This window comes from Macaca nemestrina, chromosome 2 (genome assembly GCF_043159975.1).
Source record: "Macaca nemestrina isolate mMacNem1 chromosome 2, mMacNem.hap1, whole genome shotgun sequence".
In the NCBI taxonomy this organism is placed as follows: Eukaryota; Metazoa; Chordata; class Mammalia; order Primates; family Cercopithecidae; genus Macaca; species Macaca nemestrina.
Window position 1 is genome coordinate 200,092,754 of NC_092126.1, and position 13,851 is coordinate 200,106,604.

Here is a 13,851-nt window from a genome sequence, read left to right on the forward strand (position 1 = left end):
ATAAAATAGGCATTTCAAGCACTACACAGACCATATAAAATATTTTATTTTCCCACTACTCCTTCTCAATCTGGTCCTCCCCTTATCTTTCCCATACCAGTATTCAGCACTTCCATTCCTCTGTTGGCTTAAGTTAAAAAATATAGAATCTTTTTCTTGATATTTCTTATTCTCTCCCATCAATATCCCAGTAGATATTATTTGACTGTATCTCTAAAATAATTCTAAATTAGTTCACCTCTTTATGTCATCATTATCATCATCCTGATCCATACTTGTGCTCTTAGCATCATCCACTTCTCACATAGAAACCAAAATGATTCTTTAAAAACATAAATGAAATCACATCACTTCCATACTTAAATGTGTCCCAAGCATCTTGTTTCACTCAGATGAAAATTCTAAACTCTTCCTTTGGCCATAGGACTCTTTCCAACCTGGACCACGCCGGTGTTTTTCAAACACAGCTTCCAGGACTATGTTTCCAACAAACTAGTTACATATAAATTTCACAGGTGACAAGTTTGTTCCTATCTCAGGCTCTTTATATTTGCTCTTTCCTCTATCCAGTGCATTATTCTCCAAAATTGGATCATGGATGGCTCCACTTAGATATTCAGAACTCACTTCCAAAGTTGCCTCTTCAAAGTGACCTATCCTAATGGCTGATACTGCCTTGTGTATTAGCAAAACTTTGTTTTGTTCTCTTCTTGAATCTTATTACAAATCAGATGATTTATTTTGTGTTTTCTTGTTGACGAATATTTTCTATTTCCCCTTTCCTCAATTCCATAATTGGAGATCCCTTTCCCATAGTGAGAATCTCGTTTCTCAACCATACTAATATATATTTATTTGTGCTACCCTGAAATGCACACAAAGAACCACTACTGACAACAAGAAACCTACCAAGTGAAGTTTAACATTTCTTTGCACTTCTTTTTGTTTATAGAAGCTACGCTGTGAAAGGTGTACAGTCAGAATTCTGTGCTCATATTACATAATTTTTTTCTTTATAGTTATATTATTCATTTTATGTGTAGTTAGGGTTTGTCTGTTACTTAAATTCAAATTCAGGGTTGTTTTTTATTCTATTTTATTGAGGATTATTTTTAATATGGAAAAGATTTACATCATACAAAAATCAAAAGTTACATTCAAAGAAATCTTGCTCCCATCCAAATTTTAGTATACTTGAAATCATACTAAATATATAATTAATTTTATTATTAATTTAGCTAGTGACATACTTACATATCATTCTATTGTTGGACCTTTATGAAGTTTCCTTTTTTTCTCTCTCTTTAAAATTATGCTGGCATTAACAAATATGTTGTTTTTAATTTTTAAAAATGTATCTGGCCTTTAGTTCTAACTGTGGGACAAAATACATACCCATCATGCATGAGGTTTTTGGATTACTGTTGCTCTGTATCAGGCATCTGAAATTATAACTGCTATGTTGGGATTAGTCTAGATGGAGAAGAATCTTAATTATTCCACACAATATATTTTCTCTCTGTATATTCAGAGCATAAAGCAGACTAGAAGCTTAAAACTCTGAACCTAGGTGCCTAGTTTTCTTTATATTACCTGTGCATGTGTATATCATTTAGCTCAGTCTAAAGTGGGCTTAATAGTGTCTGCCTCATGGAGTTCACTGCAGGGCCAACTGTTCTTCTGACCAGAGCAATTTTTTTTTCTGCAGTTCTAGTTCATTCATTATTTTTAATTTTTTTTTCTACTTGAGAGATGATCTCTATTATACCATAGAATTATTTTATTGTGAGTGAAGATGTTCCAACAGACTGATCCCCCTCTCTCCCTGCCCCCTCACACCCATCCCCAGAGGTGTTGATTATAGGAGGTGGGAGAGACAGAGAGATACTAAAACAATAGAATTCCCAGCTCTTTCTATGAGGATATCTCTATCCTTTTTTAATTACATGAAAAAACAAATTTTCTATTTGGGTGGTTGAATAAATATTGACTGTTCCCTTTCATAGCACTTACATTCTAAGTTCACCTCGAGTATATGTCATGTGTTACATAGATAATTACAGCATAAGGAAGAAGGGTACAAGTATTATGGCAGTAATTATATTTTGTGAAAAGAGATAGAAGATCTTAGTTTCACTATAAAAGATCAGTCAAAAGATGACATTGATGATAGTCTTTTAACAGCTTAACAAAGAAATTAGTTTGTGAGAATTCCATTCAGTTTAAGAAATATGCATCAGGCACCTCCAATGGGTCCATTTCACATAGTGTATATAGCACTGTGAGAATTGCTGGGCATACAAATTTTAAAAGAACATAGCATTTATTTGCAAGGAGCTCATAAGGCCATCCACATGAAAGGTCACATTGAATCGGATCTGGCAGCATCTCTCAAAGCCATTATCCTACTCTAATTTTTCCTGCACATGCAACCAGAATAATATTGCTATTGCAAAGTTTTAAACATTTGCCTCTTTTACTCTAATGGCTTTCCATTTTCTAGACAGAGTCTTTAACAACTATTTTTACTACCTTTCATTATACATTTTTTTTAAATTTGAGTACTTATTACATATTTGTTTTCTATTTATTTACAAAATATGTAAATGTATCCTTGCACTGAAGAGTATGGTAATAGGTATAAAAAAGTAATTGGGAATTTAAAATCAATGATCAACATGAAATAAGCCCTTTTTAAAAAGATTTGCTAAACATGATGGCATTTTACTAACATTAGCTAATATTTCAAAAACATGCATATACAATATGTACTATATTTTAATATATTATATGTTATATATAAATATGCATATATGTTTATATATACACAAATTATGCATGCAAGTGAAGTCTTATTTTAAATATTAATCTTTACACAATCTTTTAAAAATTTTATGTAGCCATTTGTTTTTCATTTTTTAATGTTATTGACAAAGGGTTCAGTCTAATACTAATAACAGTTACTGCTACAAATTTTTTGCTACTGTCATTTTCTGGTTTACTTATACTGGCATTATTTGTATTATCATCTGTACTTTCTTTGTAAGAATATTTTCATGCACATGTCGATTTTATGAGGTCTAATTTAGTTAAAACTAAATATGGTAATTCCAAATTCTCTTCCTTGGATGCCTCTAAAGTATAATACTTCATAAAGTGCTGAAAGCAAATAGATGAAGGAGAAGGCCACTTGTCATCCCTTCTACATCTCAAAATTATGACGCTACCCCAGTGAGCTGTGCCTTCTCCCATATGACAAGTCACCATTCTGACATATGCCTGGCTAAGAAGTAAATCAGTGTAATACCTAAGAGTGAAGCTTAATTTTCTTATTTTTTTTGGATGCAAAATAGCAATAAGATAGGATTGTTTTTTCCTTTTCAATGCCCCACTGCATCACCTTTCACATTCTGTAGAGCGTGGGTACTCCACTGCACTGAAGACTAAAGCCCACAGTCCTGCTTCTGGCTTCAAAATTCTCTGTGCCATAATTCTCATCCATTCATCTTAGTATAGGCAGCATTTATTTAGGAGTGTTGTTTCTTATCTCATAACCAGTGCATCAAGCTGCCCTGGGTATTTTACCATCTGCTGGCTGAGCTGCCCTCTCTTGCATCTGCACTTTCATCCATGTTAGCCCTCTACTTGAATGCCCTGTCAGCTGCAATGTGAGAACAACAAGCATATCTCAGTAATCTTTCATTGCCTTGCATTTAGAACAATAACTGACCAAGAATACAAGTCTCATTGAAAACAAATTACATAGTGTTGCTTGACTTTACTTTATACGTTGATGGTAAAATCTCCATAATTTCAAATTTGCTATTCCTTCTTCCATTCATGAATAGAACAACCTCATTATTATTAGAATATCTATAAATTGTATTTTCTTTCCTCTTCCCTGTTTTTAAATTCCCCAGGACATAGTCAGTGAGTTTGTACAAAAATAAAAATTATTTATATAAATACATTAGTAGGCAAATAAAACTCCCTAGAGTTCTAACTGACGTTCACAGTAAGGTGTTCTCCCCTCCCTTTTTCTTTTTTTTTTTTTTTTAGTTTAAATCACATATTCTGATATACTATGTCCGTTTCTAATTAAAATGCCCTCAGGTAGTTCATGTAAAAAACAATCTTGGATAAAATCTATTACTATAATATTGTGGCATCCAGGCATTTTGATACTGAGCTATTTTTCCTAGTATATTGAGGGCTATTATAAAGATGACTTTACAATTTTACATTATTTTCCCAAAACTATCAAAAGCAAAATATTTACATTGGATTTAATATCTGGCCCTGTTCAGTGTTTTTTAAGAGAGAATAATTTAAATGTATAGAGAGAATTTAAATTGTTCTTTGTAAATCTGTAATATAAAAGTTGACTTTTTATTATAGTCTATACCATTTGAAGATTTGTATTTCTTGAAACTATCTCCATTGAGTTTTTCTGTTTCTTCCCAGGTATGTTTTTTTTTTTTTAAATTATTATTAAATGTTTGTTTGTTACTTTATTTCCCCTGAGAGTGATTCTACTAGTGAAGTCATTTTTGTTTATTCCATGTCTACCAGGTAGCAACTGATTCATGCAGACGTAAAGAGTTTCCTTCTTTTGCAGAAGTCTAGCACTCAGCCTAGGGGTGTTAGCAAGAAGTTGTAAGGTCACAACTGATTATTGCATAAAAGTCTCAGGTTCCACATTTTTATCCAGCAAACTTTATGTCGCCTTTAGGATTAGCTGGTCTTGTGGAAAGATAACACATAAGGGCATGAAGATATTTTGTGCAGTAGTGTAACATTACAATAACGATACTGAGTTATTTTTAAAAATCCTGTTTAGCAAGAGTTTATCTTCACCAACATACCGCACTATACTCTTCAACTGCAGGCGCCATGGTCATAAACTTCTTGAATTTGCATTCCTAAAAAAAGCTATTTTCAAACATTTGTGATAACATTTGCACATAAGGAGACATAGGATTCAGGATTAGATATATACAGAAAGCTTCAAATAACTGGAGCCATCTAATATTGACATGGTGTGTATTCGTTTACAATATTTAAAATTCAACTTCATGCGTCAAAATTTAAGAAATACAAATAGTGAAATTCCTAAAGAATGAAGATTGTTCTCATTCATATTTGAGACGATTTTTCTGAACATATGACCCCAGGCAAGAAAGCTTTTTCATGGTACCCTTAAATTCAGAAACTTTAAATTCAGCTAACTTTAACTTTCAGACATTATTGCAACTGGTGCAGTATCATCAAACTGAAAGTATTCTGTCAGTGAAATTTCAGATAACAGTTTTTTTCTATCATCCTTCCTGGGTAAGAAAAGAAGAGAGGATGCATAACTTTCCTGTATGGGAGATTTCCTTAGTGATGACTGAGATTTATGTATTCTTTCCTTAAAGTAGAACTGTTTGAGATAAAGTATTCTTAGTTTAACAGATCCACAATGTTTACCCCCATGTAATTATGAGTATTACCAGAGATACTTTTAAAAACGTATGTGTGCTTATGTGTGTATATGTTTAACTTCCTAGAACCTAAACATAAACAGGTTGTAATGCAACATCTAGGACTTACCATAATTTAACTTGCTAAAAGGAATTAAATGAGTAAAAATTTAAAGGAAGCATTTGAAATTAAACTCAACTTTATTGTTTGAAAATAAAGCCTCATCTACCTTATAATAAAATAATTTTAAAACACTTCTCTGTTCATTGCCTTATAGGAGTTTCTTGGGTTTATGTGCTTTCTTCCTTCTAATTTCTTAATTTTTCCAGTTCTTATATAGTAACTCTTTACTCCATAATATACACATGTAGCAGGTAAATACCTATTTACATGTTGCTTTCATCAATGCTTATATTTGGTTTTATATATATCTTCGGTTTATTTTTACTATGTAATTTAAGACAAAAAATTGCAGAAAGCAATTTTAATCATTGTATTTTCTATTCAGATGGAGAATTCAAAAAGTAGAATTTTAAACTTACTAGATACAATGTGACAAAACTGAAGAATAACACATTCAAACTATTCATCCGTCATAGAATGTAGTATCGACTTTAAGAAAAGCAAAATAATAAAAGTATAAGATATTTTCTTTAATTCTCAAATATTGTTAAACGTCAAGTTAACCCATCAATATTTCCTTCTGGGCATCAGATCATTGCTCAGAATACCTTGTTTTTAAATGGACAAGATATTTTGATACACTGCATATGTGATATACCCAGCCCATCTGTTAGGAAAAATAAAAGTGAAATTATCTCTAAACTAAACCAGTAGTTAAGTATCAAAATAAACAACTAACTAAATAAGTAAGGCATGTGACACAAATTATTACTTTGGTGTATTATCTGATTTTTTACAAAGGTTGATTACTGAGCATTTTTACTGTAAATCACAAAGAACTAAAGCTATTCACAGTTAAAAGGAAAGGTATCTGACCTGCCCAGACATCGAAGCTGGCAATTCATCTAATGAAACTTAACTAAAGAAAGAAAGGAAAATTACTGGTATGGAATTCAAGTGAGGCATGGGTTAACTGAGTACACGAATTTTGCAAGGGGTATGGAAACTGTCATGCTACTTTTTGGTAGATTAATAGTGAGTAAAAAATGTTACTTTCTGGGGAATGCTTGAAACAGGAAGTGAACAACAAAAAAATGTGCCTTCATTCCAGTTTCTAAAGAAAAGCAAAACTGAAAGGAACAAGGAGATGAGACTGACTGTCATGAGTGTGTTTGTAACATACCATCCCTAAATTGAGAATCACAATAAAATTGTACCTCCAGGTCCATGTTTTACTTTGTTTTCAACTGTTCCAAGCCATTTATTATATCTCAATCAGAAAAAAGTGCTGATCAAACAATTTATTTTGACAGTTTCAAACATGGTAAATCTTACGGAAATTTTTTTCTCACTTTACTATCAAACTTTCAGTATTAAAATAGTAATAATAATAATCAATAAAATAAAAGAATACTTACAGCTCCCTAGTGGAATAAAATCAGTACAAAATCTCTATGCAGCATTTCAGGTAGTCAAAAATAATGACACTTCATTGTATGGCATTGATCTTGCATACTTTAACTTTGATTTAAAAGGAAATCTTGGCAGGCAATTAACCTACATATAGAGATTTGTATAATAGGAAGCTCTCTTTGAATTGCTAATAGGTAACTCCATTTCTCCCCAGCAGCCCATTGAGAACGCCTCTTTTTCAATGTGAATCATATCTTCCAAAGTTTATTAGCATCAACTCTTTCAACTGTCCTTGGTGTCTATGGTTACTTGAATCCTCCACAGAGCTGTTTCCCCTTTCTGATTCTTAGTAGATAGATTCTGTGTAAGAGGAAAACAGCTAAGGTACCAAGGGCTTATGGAAAATACCACCATCTGAATACGTGCCTCATACGTATGCTCCAAATCAACTAAAAGTTGATTACAAGGAATTGAGAATAGAGGATAAATACAGAAATCAGGTATTGCTTTCAGGAAATAGATAATATGTATGAAAAAACACTAGTTATTGGCCAAAAACTTCAGGATGTAAATTGAGACTATAACAAGATTTAGTTCAATGGTCAAATGTCTAAGAGAAAATGTTACAAAAAGTACCATTATTAAGAATCATACCTTCAACTTAATTTTTAACAGCATCTAGCCTAGGGAACATTAGGTCCCACCTCATATCTAAAAGATTTATTCAATATTATCAGATTATTTCACCAGAAAAATATTTAAATTAATTAGCAGCATCTATTATAATGTAATAGTTGTCTGTCTTTAGCCCAGCATTCAAGACTCTTGAATATCTTGTCCTGTCACCTCTGTGAAAATTTATATTCCAAATGCTTCCCTACACAAATTCTATGTGTTAGCCAGATACACTCATTGATTTTTCCTTCATTATAACTTTATCACTATTTCCACCTCTATTTCTTCTTGCTAGCTTTTTATTTTTTATTTTTATTTTTTTATTTTTATATTTTTATTATTATACTTTAAGTTCTAGGGTACATGTGCATAATGTGCAGGTTTGTTACATATGTATACTTGTGCCATGTTGGTGTGCTGCACCCATCAACTCGTCAGCCCCATCAACTCGTCATTTACATCAGGTATAACTCCCAATGCAATCCCTCCCTCCTCCCCACTCCCCATAATAGGCCCTGGTGTGTGATGTTCCCATTCCCGAGTCCAAGTGATCTCATTGTTCAGTTCCCACCTATGAGTGAGAACGTGCGGTGTTTGGTTTTCTGTTCTTGCGATAGTTTGCTGAGAATGGTTTCCAGCTGCATCCATGTCCCTACAAAGGACACAAACTCATCCATTTTTATGGCTGCATAGTATTCCATGGTGTATATGTGCCACATTTTCTTAATCCAGTCTGTCACTGATGGACATTTGGGTTGATTCCAAGTCTTTGCTATTGTGAAAAGTGCCGCAATGAACATATGTGTGCATGTGTCTTTATAGCAGCATGATTTATAATCCTTTGGGTATAAACTCAGTAATGGGATGGCTGGGTCATATGGTATTTCTAGTTCTAGATCCTTGAGGAATCGCCATACTGTTTCCATAATGGTTGAACTAGTTTACAATCCCACCAACAGTGTAAAAGTGTTCCTATTTCTCCACATCCTCTCCAGCACCTGTTGTTTCCTGACTTTTTAATGATTGCCATTCTAACTGGTGTGAGATGGTATCTTGTTGTGGTTTTGATTTGCATTTCTCTGACGGCCAGTGATGGCGAGCGTTTTTTCATGTGTCTGTAGGCTGTACGCATGTCTTCTTTTGAGAAATGTCTGTTCATATCCTTTGCCCACTTTTTGATGGGGTTGTTTGTTTTTTTCTTGTAAATTTGTTTGAGTTCTTTGTAGGTTCTGGATGTTAGCCCTTTGTCAGATGAGTAGATTGCAAAAATTTTCTCCCATTCTGTAGGTTGCCTGTTCACTCTGATGGTAGTTTCTTTTGCTGTGCAGAAGCTCTTTAGTTTAATTAGATCCCATTTGTCAATTTTGGCTTTTGTTGCCATTGCTTTTGGTGTTTTAGACATGAAGTCCTTGCCCGTGCCTATGTCCTGAATGGTATTACCTAGGTTTTCTTCTAGGGTTTTTATGGTATTAGGTCTAACATTTAAGTCTCTAATCAATCTTGAATTAATTTTTGTATAGGAGTAAGGAAAGGATCCAGTTTCAGCTTTCTACTTATGGCTAGCCAATTTTCCCAGCACCATTTATTAAATAGGGAATCCTTTCCCCATTTCTTGTTTCTCTCAGGTTTGTCAAAGATCAGATGGCTGTAGATGTGTGGTATTATTTCTGAGGGCTCTGTTCTGTTCCATTGATCTATATTTCTGTTTTGGTACCAGTACCATGCTGTTTTGGTTACTGTAGCCTTGTAGTATAGTTTGAAGTCAGATAGCATGATGCTTCCAGCTTTGTTCTTTTGACTTAGGATTGTCTTGGCAATGTGGGCTCTTTTTTGGTTCCATATGAACTTTAAAGCAGTTTTTTCCAATTCTGTGAAGAAAGTCATTGGTAGCTTGATGGGGATGGCATTGAATCTATAAATTACCTTGGGCAGTATGGCCATTTTCACGATATTGATTCTTCCTATCCATGAGCATGGTATGTTCTTCCATTTGTTTGTATCCTCTTTATTTCACTGAGCAGTGGTTTGTAGTTCTCCTTGAAGAGGTCCTTTACATCCCTTGTAAGTTGGATTCCTAGGTATTTTATTCTCTTTGAAGCAATTGTGAGTGGAAGTTCATTCATGATTTAGCTCTCTGTTTGTCTGTTACTGGTGTATAAGAATGCTTGTGATTTTTGCACATAAGATCAGAGCAGAACTGAAGGAGATAGAGACACAAAAAACCCTCCAAAAAAATCAATGAATCCAGGAGTTGGTTTTTTGAAAAGATCAACAAAATTGATAGACCGCTAGCAAGACTAATAAAGAAGAAAAGAGAGAAGAATCAAATAGATGCAATAAAAAATGATAAAGGGGATATCACTACCGACCCCACAGAAATACAAACTACCATCAGAGAATACTATAAACACCTCTACACAAATAAACTAGAAAATCTAGAAGAAATGGATAATTTCCTGGACACTTACACTCTCCCAAGACTAAACCAGGAAGAAGTTGAATCCCTGAATAGACTAATAGCAGGCTCTGAAATTGAGGCAATAATTAACAGCCTACCAACCAAAAAAAGTCCAGGACCAGATGGATTCACAGCTGAATTCTACCAGAGGTACAAGGAGCTGGTACCATTCCTTCTGAAACTATTCCAATCAATAGAAAAAGAGGGAATCCTCCCTAACTCGTTTTATGAGGCCAACATCATCCTGATACCAAAGCCTGGCAGAGACACAACAAAAAAAGAGAATTTTAGACCAATATCCCTGATGAACATCGATGCAAAAATCCTCAATAAAATACTGGCAAACCGAACCCAGCAGTACATCAAAAAGCTTATCCACCATGATCAAGTGGGCTTCATCCCTGGGATGGGATGCAAGGCTGGTTCAACATACGCAAATCAATAAACATAATCCAGCATATAAACAGAACCAAAGACAAAAACCCCATGATTATCTCAATAGATGCAGAAAAGGCCTTTGACAAAATTCAACAGCCCTTCATGCTAAAAACTCTCAATAAATTCTGTATTGATGGAACATATCTCAAAATAATAAGAGCTATTTATGACAAACCCACAGCCAATATCATACTGAATGGGCAAAAACTGGAAGCATTCCTTTTGAAAACTGGCACAAGACAGGGATGCCCTCTCTCACCACTCCTATTGAACATAGTGATAGAAGTTCTGGCTAGGGCAATCAGGCAAGAGAAAGAAATCAAGAGTATTCAGTTAGGAAAAGAAGAAGTCAAATTGTTCCTGTTTGCAGATGACATGGTTATATATTTAGAAAACTCTATCATCTCAGCCCAAAATCTCCTTAAGCTGATAAGCAACTTCAGCAAAGTCTCAGGATACAAAATTAATGTACTAGCTTTTTAAATTATAAGTTGTACAGTAGGTTTATAAAAATTAAGTGCACTTTAAAAAAATATTCTTAATAAAGTTTATTTTTGAGAGTTTCAATTCATTGCTAACTTTTCAATGTTCAGGAAAAGAGAATGGAGTATAGCATCCTGATTGTGTCATTCAAAGTGCTACCTATTTATTCAATGTAATGTAAGATCTGTTTTGATGATCATGCTTTATCTTCATCCCTGATGAAAGATTCAATAATTCAGGTGTTAGGTGATAACAGTTAGACTCGACTGGTGGCAATAGAAATGGAGATTAAAGATATCTAAGTAAATATAAAAGATGGATTAAAGATTAGAAAATGATTGTGAAAAATGAGAAAATATGATGGTAGGGATATAGGCAGCCAGAGTATTTGGAGAAAATATTAAGTTCCATTTCAAATATATTAAATTTGAAAAGATGTACAAAATTTTATCTGGAATATGTACTCTTGATAACATGCATATTACTGTAATTATATATTTATACCTACACATATATAGCATTTTACATAGGAAACTATGAATTTTCTGTAGGAAAACTAATAAAGTTTCAAACATGATGTTGACTCTACAAATTTGCCTTAAGCTCTGTTATTGGAGCCTGACCGTAATCTAAATGCAGTTCCAATACACTAGGCTAGAGTTTAGGTAAGACTTTAGGGCTAATAATGATGCTACAAAACAAAACTAACATAGGAAGTGGCAGCTCAATACATGCATAATAACTTGCCACAGTTTACAGGGATGGAAAAACAGTGATAGTGACAACTATTGCCAAGAATTATGCTACAGAAAACAGTTTTACTTTTAAATTAGTCAGCTATTTTTGCATCATAAATTATACTAAAACTTATGGCTTATAATGAGCATTTCTCTTCTTTTTCTTTCTTTCTTTTTTTTTGAGACAGAGTTTTACTCTGTCTCCAGGCTGGAGAGCAATGGCGTGGTCTCGGCTCACTGCAACCTCCAACTCCCGGATACAAGTGATTCCCCTGCTTCAGCCTCCCAAGTAGCTGGGATTATAGGCACCAGCCACCACGCCCAGATAATTTTAGCATTTTTAATACAGACAGGGTTTCACCGTGTTAGCCAGGATAGTCTCGATTTCCTGACCTCATGATCCGCCCGCCTCAGCCTCCCAAAGTGCTGGGATTACAGGCGTGAGCCATCGCGCCCGGCTGCATTTCTTATTTTACCAAAGTCTAGAGAGAGTCTTGCTCTCTCTACTGGTCTAGGCACATTTTGCCATGATTCAGCTGGGCTCACTCACATATCTGCAGTCAAATGGAGGATGTGCTGAAAGCTGGCTAGTCTAGTAGCATCTCAGTCTCAGTTCCACATGATCTTGAGTGCTTCTCACTCAAGATAGCACAGTACAGTCTTGTTCTCATTGTAGAGGCAGGATTACAGGAGAGCAAGCATAAGGGTTCAAAGCTTCTACAGGCTTGACTCAGAACTGGCACACCGTCACTTCTGCCACCTTTTATTAGTCCCAGTGAGTCACAAGGCCAGCCTAGATTTAAGGGATGAGAAAATAGACTTCAGCTCTTGATGGAAGCCGTCACAGTCACATTGGATAGGACACAACATAGGAAGTCATTAATTTGGACCATCAATGGAATCAATCTATCATATTTTCAAACAATATAGTAGGTTACCATATTAATCTACCACATAAATTAAAATTACCTGAGAAAAGGTTAGCAAAATGCAAACTAAAAGTGACCATAATCTTCATCAGGAATCTCAGTGGAGATTGTTCAAAATTGCAAGATTATAATAGGGTTAGACATTACATAGCAAAGAATTTTGAGTTAATGGTAAAATATTAAAGCAATGGGTGCTGATGACTTGGTAGCTAGAAAGTTAGCAGGCTTGATCATTTTTCCCCATTTTATACATTTGCAAGTTGGGAGGAATAGACAAGGGAAAAAGAGGATACACCAGCCACTTGCATAGAGAGATTAACCGTATAATCCTGGGAAATACAGAGTTCTATAAAGAAAAATGACAATCCTTTCCTATAATTGAAGGAAAAGAGTAAAGAGTAGGTGTAGGAAAAGTAACATATTGAGTGACAAACCTGGAAGAGAAAGGAATTCCCTTTTATTCTCAATGAAAGTTGAAAGGAGCTCACATGATGCATGGAGTAATAGAATGAGATTGAGAAATGGAGAAAATCGGAAGGGTTAGAATAATTATGTGACGAATCTACAGGAAACAAATTAAAAGAAGCAGGAATGCATTACAGTGCTAACCAGGATTTGTATTGGAACATATGGGCACAGTTTTTGTTGTAGTAAATGAATAATTAAATAAATAGTTACATAATACAGTGTTAAACATTAGCATGCATCAAAATCATCTTGAGGGCTTACTAAAACCAAATTACAGAACTCACCCCTGGCACTGTAGTGTCAGTAGGTCTGCAATGGGGCTAAACATTTTATATTTCTATAAATATCCAAGTGAGGCTGAATTTTGTGGCCTGGTGGTAATACTTTTTAAAAGCCACTGTTATAACATACAGTAAATGGCATTAATTCCTATGAAAGTATTAGATGTTTAATAAAAATGAATACAAACATAGCCTTATCTTACACTATTACCTTACAAGAGACACTATTATTTTCAGCCACATTATGAACAATTCTACAAGTGTGAATGACGATATAAGTCCAAAAGTGTAGCCTTAAGGTTTTTCAGATCACAAGGTAAATGGGAATTTTGTTTTAAGGGATATTAATGTGATCCAATTGAAGTATCTTTAGGTTTGGCGCC

The 13,851-nt window shown here is 34.2% G+C and overlaps 1 protein-coding gene and 1 long non-coding RNA gene across 3 annotated transcripts in view; one reads left to right on the forward strand and one right to left on the reverse strand.

Annotated features, from left to right (window-relative positions):
- The window catches only part of LOC105485564 (roundabout guidance receptor 1), a 1,159,905-nt gene that overhangs the window by 378,722 nt on the left and 767,332 nt on the right, over positions 1 to 13,851 (forward strand). The gene's annotated exons all lie outside the window — the stretch shown is intronic.
- The window catches only part of LOC139362094 (uncharacterized), a 102,712-nt gene that overhangs the window by 45,265 nt on the left and 43,596 nt on the right, over positions 1 to 13,851 (reverse strand). Inside the window, exon 2 of the long non-coding RNA XR_011620436.1 lies at positions 12,341 to 12,583. This is a non-coding gene — a long non-coding RNA (uncharacterized lncRNA). The remainder of the gene's footprint in view (positions 1 to 12,340; positions 12,584 to 13,851) is intronic.